This window comes from Olea europaea, chromosome 8 (genome assembly GCF_002742605.1).
Source record: "Olea europaea var. sylvestris chromosome 8, O_europaea_v1, whole genome shotgun sequence".
Taxonomy (NCBI): domain Eukaryota; kingdom Viridiplantae; phylum Streptophyta; class Magnoliopsida; order Lamiales; family Oleaceae; genus Olea; species Olea europaea.
Genome location: NC_036244.1, coordinates 19,861,093 through 19,870,536, shown reverse-complemented (window position 1 = coordinate 19,870,536; position 9,444 = coordinate 19,861,093). Strand labels below are relative to the sequence as shown.

The window sequence follows — 9,444 nt, the reverse complement described above, 5'->3', positions numbered from 1 at the left end:
GAGTTAAACCCCTCCATTGTCGTTGGACCTGTGGAGGCTCCGATCAAACCAAATATCTGTCCCCGAATATATATTCCATTTTTTTACCTTGTTATTTTTTCTTGAATGATTTCGAATTTTCTGTATGCAAAAAGGTGGAATTTTTTTTTTTCATTGCGACTCTTTGTATATATATATATATATATATATATATATATATATATATAATTAATTAATTAATTAATTAATTAATTAATTTTGGTTATGAAGATTAATGGAGTCATTTGTTCATATTGGGTAATTAGTTGAAAAACAATAAAATTGATTTTGATTTAGAAAAGTGGAATATATCAATATTGATTTTCTGGTAGGGCATTTATAACTTTTGAGATATTAATCACTTTCATTTTCAAATATGTTTTTACTTGTAACATTGGAACTTGGTAATTGTCTCTCGGAAACACAAAATTAATGTTCTTTCCTCCTTGACTTCATATCCCCCTCCCAAAAAATTAAAAATAAAATAAATATGAAATATAGTCTGAAATCAGAGGCAGTGGACCTGAACCATCTCTTGTGAAGCCACAAGGACATATTAAGGTGATATTAATTGTAATTGGAGTGGAAAAAACCATGAGAAAAACCATTTGTACAGAAAAAATGGTTGGCATGCCTTTTAACAGATACTCACATTTTTTGTGGGACGCGCTGAATAAAATATTTTGAAAAAGAAAAAGTGGGACCCCCAATTGTGAGAATCTGTCAACCACCATATCATCCATTTTTCTGAAAATGTAGCATCTCTCAAAAACCATTTGTACCCAGGAGTGTACACGTCTCTCACATGTGAAGGGGCCCCACGCCCAATTAATGCTCCCAGTCGACCTCCCATGTAAGGGGCGTATACACCGGAATGTACACCTCCGTGTACGTGTAGCCGAACCCAATTGGAGTTCATGTAATAATTTTTGTTCTTTAGATTCATTCGCTGTGTTTACTTTATTTTTGGTGTTTTGGATAATTTCCCTATTGTTCTTTTTAATTTCTAGACTAGAGAAAGCATAGCTCGGAGAAAGAGTCCTGCTTCAATACCTGTGGCTATTCTTGATCTTCAATATGGTTCCACTTCAAAACAAGGTAATTTTCACTTCTTTCTTTTCTTTTTTTTGTTTACTTCAGATAAATTATTAATGGTTATCATTTTTTTCCTTATTCTAATTCATTTTTGTTCCTTTTTTAACGAATGATGATGGATAGAGAGTGAGAAAAAGAAGATAGAGCTTTCTTGTGTAGTAAAAACCAAATCATCACCGTTGCTTGCTGCCTTTACAGAGTTACAAAATCATTTGCAGGTCTTATGGAGGATGCTTTCGAAAAAGTTTGGAAGGATTTTATTACAACTCTGTGTAATAGTTGACAACATTGGTTTGCTTGTTGTATCCATGATTGTTATCGCTACCTCTTTGATTGAATTGAGTCGTCTATTCATTTTTCTCATATAATGTTGTTAATCCATATAAATCCACGAGGCTCTTATTGACTGTAAATTATGTCAACAGAAGGTTATGTGCTTTTTGGAATTACTTTAAGTGGGATTCATGATGCTGGGGTTCTTGAAGCTTCGTTTCGACAGCATTGGTTAAAAGAAGGAATTTTTGTTGTTCTCTTCACTACCTTGGATGTATTTGCACAATTGGCCAGCTGAATACAAATCGGTGAGTTCCTTTTAATTTGAAAAATGTGTGGAAGTTAATTATTGGATGTCTTAATTATTAAGTTCAGCATACTTAATGAATGTTAAATCTTATTGCCATTTAATAAGTAGAATTTGTAAATTGATTGGTTGAAGTGGTTTGAGATGCTTATTAACCATGTAATAAGGAATTCGTTATCCAAGCTGGTGAAGTTGACAGGCCTGAAACTACTGAAGATTGGACCTCAAGGGGAAAACATAATCAGGTTGATACTAGGTATGATTTACCTCAAATTTCCATAAGTTTTTTTTAAGTTGTTTAGTGTTTAATGTCTCATCGCTATTGAAATGTACTCAATTAATCATGCTTACTCAGCTTGAAGCATGAAGCTTTTATGCTTGGTACTTCTAGCAAAATAGGATGGAACTGGAAATCTTTTCATTTCAACAACTTCAATTGCAGATGTAAATGAGAAAATTAGTGCTTTTGGATAAGTTTTCAAGGGATTAGAAGTTGTACAAGTCAAACATTTTTGCTTATTTTCAATGTTATTATGCATACAATTTGTGCTTTTCTTCATTAAGAGAACTGGAGTAGGCCTCCTAGCCTGTAAGTCACCATTTATCTGTTTCTTATCCTAGAATACTCTTGAGAAGGAAATAAATACCCCTCAACATAAATTTGGACTCAGCTCCATCAATCATTTCAGCTCTCCATTCAGTTGATTGTTATGCAACTAAATTCTTAGTAACTTCAAGGGACCACAAGTTTTGTTCTACGTTATAAATGGGGGCCTCTTTAGGTCCAGGTAAGACATGCCCCAACTCAGCTGTCATTTTCTTAATTTTTACTTTACTCGTTGGCTTGTAATCTCGTTTCTTATCTTATACACCCACATACTCATTTCGACATACTCATTTTTCGCAACATTTTTCATTTGGTCATTAGCAACCACACTCTCAATATGATTTCCTAGTACTTTGTATCTGATTCTATATATTTTATTGAGAACACATGGTGAATACAGTTCTGTTTCTTGGATATTGTCACAAAAATGAAGTGGACTTACTAAGAAATAAGAAAGAAATGACAAATTACTTTCCTCCGTGGTAAAGATTATTTCCAAATCCTCTATGATAGTTGACAAGTTTAGCAATATTTATAAATGCTAGAATTATCATTTTGCTATTATTTGAAAAACCTGTTTGATATATGTAACCACAATTTATATGCAAGTACTAATAATTTACCCAAAAAATGAGTATATCAATAGATATTTGACGAGTGCATGTGTGTGTATACATCTGAAACACTTCTCAGCATTTAGGCCTTTGCAATCATGTTTGATAACTCCGCAAACACCACATTTGCGAAGTTTTGTGTACTCAATGCACAGTTCTTTGCATCAAACACCACTGTTGTTCCTTATGTTTTTGGAAAGAGTTATAGGACTGTGGCCCAGGGCTTGTAGCAGTTGTGTTGATTGTCATTTCCCCTGGTTACATCTCAAGGTTGGTTGCAAGTTCACATGATAATGAGGGGTTTGCTAAATTTGCGCCGTTGCTCAATTTCTATTTATTTGTCAAGGCTGTGAATACTGGTTCACTTGCTTGGGCTATGGCCTCTGCTTTTGGGTATTTCTTTATCTTTTTAGCATGGGGTGGTTAAGTTTTCATAATTAATTTGATCCCACCATATTTAATGTTTCTGTTGATTACTGGGAAGAGATTGTATGCAGCTTATAATTGCACTTATATTTTGGGGATGTTGCTTGCAATGCAAATTCGTTTGTCGGTATCCAACATGTGCAGTCTGGAGAACATATGGCTGCAATGGGAGTGTTTTTCTTGAGGCAGTTAACACTTTTTTGTTACCCCATCTCCTAAGAAGATCCCTTCTCCCTCTTTAGGTTGGAAAGCATGAATAAAGGCATGTTGAATTTGGTAAATCCTCATTTTACTTTTTATTCAGTAGAATCTGAGAAAAGTTTGCCTTTTAGTTTCTAAGGCAGTTAAAGCTGAATTCTCTTTTGGAAAGCAAGCTGTGGCAGTTTGGTCACAATTTACATTAAATTGCATGTCTATTGTATAGCAGAAACGACAATTTGAATTTGTGTATCGAGGCAACAATAATCCGTTACATTCTTTCATCTATAGAAGCTTCACCCCTTAAGACACAAGCATTTAAAATCATTTAAGGTCCATAACATAGAGGTTGATTTCATGATTTTTTCCTGGTGTCATCTCACTACCAGAGAAGTTTCTAAATTTTGCTAGATGTGACTTTGTTTGGCTGAACAATTTATTGAATTGTGCTCAAGTTCTGTGTTTCAAATTCACAAGTACAAGACACTTGTAATAATTTCGTTGTTCAATATGGAGCAGTCTACTTCACTCACAGTCTAAAACTAACTTTTCTTTCTTTCTCAAACCTAGGTCCTTTAGATGTACTGCTCTATATATTTTCTATATTTATGGTCAATGATTATTGACACTACAATTGTCCCAAATCTGTGATGGTCAATGATTATTGCCACTACAATTGTCCATATCTATGGAGAGTCTGGAGACAACTGTTTAATGGAAGCTCTTTTGTTTTTCTTTCCAATACTTAATTCTGATGCTTCTGAAGACAATTGTAAAGAAATCTGGCGATGTCTATATTCCTCGTTGGCGTTTCTATCCCAGCTCTCGATAGAGACATTCTTTGGGAATTTCAGCCTAAGAACACCTTCGCTAATTTAATAATGTATTCCTGTGCACGGTATAGAGATCTCTTCACAGGTGGAGACTTATATGCTGTAAGTTTTATAGGACTTAAGTTAGAAAGCTGAATTTGAAAATTATTTCTATGAAATCTTACTTCACCTCTTATTGGCACTTCAAATTATTTTATCTACATTTCATTCCATCATAACTTCCCTATGTAGAATGTTTTCAAAAAATAGTTTAATGCAACAACATGTAGCACTAACTCTTGATGCTATGGGAAAATAAGCTACATTAACCCACCTCGCCAATACCCTTTGAAGGTTTGTCTTTTGAACTCCATTTTTATGATAATATAGAACCTTCATAATTTAGCTAATGGGATGTATCCCATTGTAAGATTTTCGAAAGTCCACAGAAAAATTATTGCTAATTGACCGAAGTGAGAAGCAAAAATATTCTGATAAAACCGTTCCTCAGTAATATCATCATGACTCTCGAAGTCATGTGCGGTAGCAATACCAAACCAAATACGAGGAGTAGTGGGGTCCTGAGCTAAGCCTTGGCTAAATCTTGGAAATCTTAATGCCATAATGGCTTTCAAATCCTCCTAGCCATTATCCTACTGCAATAATTCTTGCTAAGAAGAACGCCCATGTTGTGGCAATTCCACCCAGAAGGTAATGGGTTACTCCTATAGCACGTCCTTGTACAATGCTCAAGGCTCTTGGTTGAGTAACAGGAGCAACTTTTAATTTATTATGAGCCCAAACTATGAAGAAATACTTACTAATAGGTTGATGGGATGTATCCCGTCGTAGGTGCTTATCTTACTTTGTTATCAGATATCATGGGTAAGTTAGTAGCTGCCTAGCTGGATAGAGATTAGTTTTGCATGAGAGCTTGAATGTGAAAAAATTGTGAGAATTTGAAAGCCTTGTTTCCAATGATGATTTAGACATTATATTAGAATACATCTCTTAGAAACCTTGCTCTACTTCAGGTGCAGTGTTTTCTTATAATGGCTGACAGATTCATTGTACGAAAATTTATTTGCCTATCTTATCTTCTAAGGAAGTAACTATGGTGCTACCAGGAGAAGAAACAATGGAAGAGAAGCAGGCAAAAGAAGTTTCAGTTGCTTACAATAGCAAGCCTCGAGTACCCGAAGTCATAGTTATGTAGATATGAAATTGTGCTCATATCCAACTAATCATGTTGTATATATCTGCTTATGTCTCATAGATCATACATAGAAATTCCAAAATAGCTCCAGATTCATTTGCTTCTATATTAAAAATTCTTCGCTTGGCCACATAAATTACAGGTGCACAATGCTGTTGCTGTGGCTAGATTACTTAATGCAATAGTTTTTCTTTCGAAAATTATCTACAGCACTATTTGGATAAATAGTGAGTGAAATACTTCATTTCGTACAAAATGGGGCATTAGATTTATATGTAACATTTTTTTTTTCATTTGTTTAACGTACTCTTAATTCTTCACATCAAATTCAAATACATTTTCTTTTACATTTCTAAAGTGACCGTCTATATGTTATTGAAATTGTACAAAGTGCATGCATGGTTTAAATTGCTTATGGTCGATATGCCGTCAATAGATTACTTAATCTCTTCCTCCATTCTAAATACACGAAATTTAATTTGAGTTTTCCTGTTAGGTTTCAATTAGTATTTAACCCTTCCAATTATGGAATTATCACTAGTAGAGATTTTTTCCACAGTGTATCTATTATTGTACTCCGAAAGATAAAAAGTAAAGATGAGACAAGTGGTAATTTTCTTCTTTCTTCATATTCTTTTCATGGTTCATTATTTACTTTATGGGAAAAATCATGTGAAAATTTAACTCATCAAATTCAAACTTACTTCTAAATTCAATCCTTATTTTTCTTATGCTTTCCGTGCAGGATTTTAATGAGTATTCTAGTTGTCTATTTCGATAGCTACTATTAAAAGGAAATGTTAGAATCTCAGGTAATTGTGCACATTATTCCATATTTTTTACCTTAAAAGTGTCCACTAAACACTTCGCAAATTCCATTTTTATTTCTCGCTATTCTCATTTACTGTTACTCTCGGACGTATCCATTTAAATTGGATGACCGATTTGTTTGCCACTAAATACAACCCAAGTATTCTATTGCATTTGATTTCACAATGATGCTCTACAAATTTTATTATTTAGCTCGAGTATGTATGAAATAGTTTATGACAAGTTCAGGTTAAACTATCACAATTTAAGCCACGAACATACATACTTGACCATGTTACTTTTTGGTTCAATACTTATCGCATAAGTCATACCTATGAATTACGATGGTAGAATACAATGCATCATGGAAAGAATTACTTGTATTGCTCAGAATGATCTTCGATTATAAAGCCTTTTGTTAAGTGCACTATAGAGGTTATGACTTGCTCTTTGTATCGTTAGTCACACTCTTGTTAAAAATGGGCCTGCAAGCCTTAAGTGCAAAACCAATTGTAAAGCAAAGAAGGTTATTACTTATTTAGAATTATTAGTCAAATTCATCAACAAGAAAGTAACAGAAGAGTCCAGTTTATGGTTTTGTTGCATTTCTTTCATCAACTTATTACTCAAGTGAAACTGCATTTTGCTCTGTAATTTCCCTTTATGCAGTAAAAGCTCTTTTCTCAGTAAAGGATTCGTATGGAGGGAGAGAAAATTGTTAGATTTATTTGATATATTTTTTATGTTAGCATTCTACGATCACCTAGAAGATTGAGTGTCTGAAATGAACATTATATTCTAAAAATGCTATATAACACTATGGAGGAATAACTTATTGGTTTTCCAAGCCCGTCGACCACATTATTAATTCTGCTACAAATTCAAATTATATGTCGGCCAGTCAGATATCATTTCCTATTGTTTTCTAAGGTCCAAATGGTACTACTGCAGGTGTTGGGGCTCAACATTCCCAGGTATGAGGTTCGTTTCGTCTGTCATTATTTTCTTAACAATATCATGCTTGATGCTTCAGATAAAGTCACTATAATCTTTTGTTAACATCAACGAACTGTTCTCTTGTTTTTTCTTTCTCGTCTGGAATGGTAAAAGGAGTGTGTATGTCCACAAGGATACTTTCTTTTGGTGGGAAAGTCAGCTCAGTTTTTAAATTATGATAAAACTATAATACCCAAAAAAAAAAATATAGATGGTGTACCTTGTGGACTATTTTCACAATCATCCATATCTTTCCATACTTGCTCTATAAGATTAATAAAGAAAGTACTGGACCTGGTAGAAAACTTTGTTAATGCTGTTGCTGTTGCTGTTGCTGTTGCTGCTGCTTTGGTTAAAGAAAAGCACAGTGGGAAGTGTAATTAACTGGAGTCCAACTTTGTACAGATTTATGTAAAGTCAATAAAGAGGTTCTTGAGAATTTAGATAGGTAAGTAGACAATTGCTGTCTTTATGTCCTAAAATTATTTATAAGAAGCTAAAATATAGCGAATTGATGCCGACAATTAAATTGTAAGATGAGATTTCCTTATATTCTGTTCGAACAATATCGTTGTTTGGAAAATATGCTTCACCTCATTCTTCTTGTAAATAAGTAGTATCTTAAAATACTATAATTTACGTTAGTATAATAAATTCTAACATGAGTGAGATGTTGAATTTGACATATCTAATTTTATATTAGATTGAAATATATTAACCTTATCGTAGTATACATCATCTATTTGTCATTCTTTAATTTTTACTTCATCTATCTATCTACGATTTTATATCTTACTATTTTGGTCCAGTTGAAATTCTCTACATCAGTTAGCTTTTTTATTGCAAATTCATTTATTTGGAGATGGATGGTTGAAAATTGGTTCAAACAGACATTTGTTCAAAATGTAATTCATGAGAATTGAACATATTTAACACAAGTGCAATGCACAAGGAAATGACTAGTATATGAAAAGGTGACACAATGTCATTTATTAAATTTGACTGACTTTTTTTATTAAAAAGTGAAAATTTGGTATTTGCCACTAAAAATGGGTAACGAAAATTCAAAAAAGTAATCAATAATAAAAATAATTGACAGAAATTAAAAGAAGTGATACGTTATTCAAAATTGTGAGATAATCTCCCGAATGGTCACTGGACTTTGTTGAAGTCTCCCCAAGAGGTCACCAAACTTCAAAATTTCCCTAAATAGTTATTGAACTTTGCTGAAGTCCCTCAAGAGGTTAGCAAACTTTAAAATGTTCCTAATTGATCATTGAAATTTGCAAAAGTCTCTGGAAGGTCACTTAACTTTGCAAATTGGGGTCGCATATATCACTAGTTTAGTGACATTTCAGGGATTTTTTTGCAAAGTTCAGTGACCGCTTAGGGACGTTTTGAAGTTTAGTAATCGCTTGGAGACTTCGACAAAGTTCAATGACTATTTAGGGACGTTTTGAAATTCAATGACCTCTTGGGGGGACTTCGACAAAGTTCAGTGACCATTAGGGGGATTATCTCAAAAAAAGTTACCAACGCTCAAAAGAGTGATAAAACGTCAATAAAAAATCTAAGTTTGTCGTGAGGTCTAGGCAAAAAAATAAAAAAACTGATCAAGCTGTTCAAGAAATTATCTTACGAATTAAAATCACCGTAAGTATACGAGTCGTAAACAAGTAATAAAGTGGATTTTGAGTACAAGTATCGTCCTACGGAGATTACATTAGTTAAATTTAAATTATCTTCGCCTTAACCAAACAATAGAAATTCGTGATTTTTTGCTAACTAATTATGATTTAATAATCTACTTATAAATGTAAGGTCTAAGTTAATCAAACTAAATGCGTGATTATAACTAAATGCAAGCATTATAAAAATATGATGAAGGAATGCGTACTAGGAACTCGAATCCCATTATATCAATCCCCTTTAACCTAAATTTTATAAATTTGTGTATATATATAATCTTATTAAAATAAGAGAACATTATGCTAACATGTAAAAAATGCAGTAAGTCCTCTGCACCCCATATAATGAATTTCTAACTCATAATATTAAAAAATAATATAGAA

At 33.1% G+C, this 9,444-nt stretch overlaps 1 long non-coding RNA gene across 13 annotated transcripts; it reads left to right on the top strand.

Moving 5' to 3' along the window:
* Positions 1-259: 259 nt before the first annotated feature.
* LOC111399126 lies at positions 260-7,964 on the top strand. Of its 13 annotated transcripts, XR_002703575.1 has the most exons (5): positions 260-1,116; positions 1,332-3,616; positions 5,478-6,175; positions 6,312-6,378; positions 7,328-7,964. It is a non-coding gene; the product is annotated as an uncharacterized LOC111399126 (long non-coding RNA). The 13 variants fall into 13 exon arrangements; XR_002703571.1 differs by having other exon boundaries at positions 5,478-6,378; XR_002703567.1 differs by having other exon boundaries at positions 261-937; positions 1,029-1,116; positions 5,478-7,964.
* Positions 7,965-9,444: the final 1,480 nt, after the last annotated feature.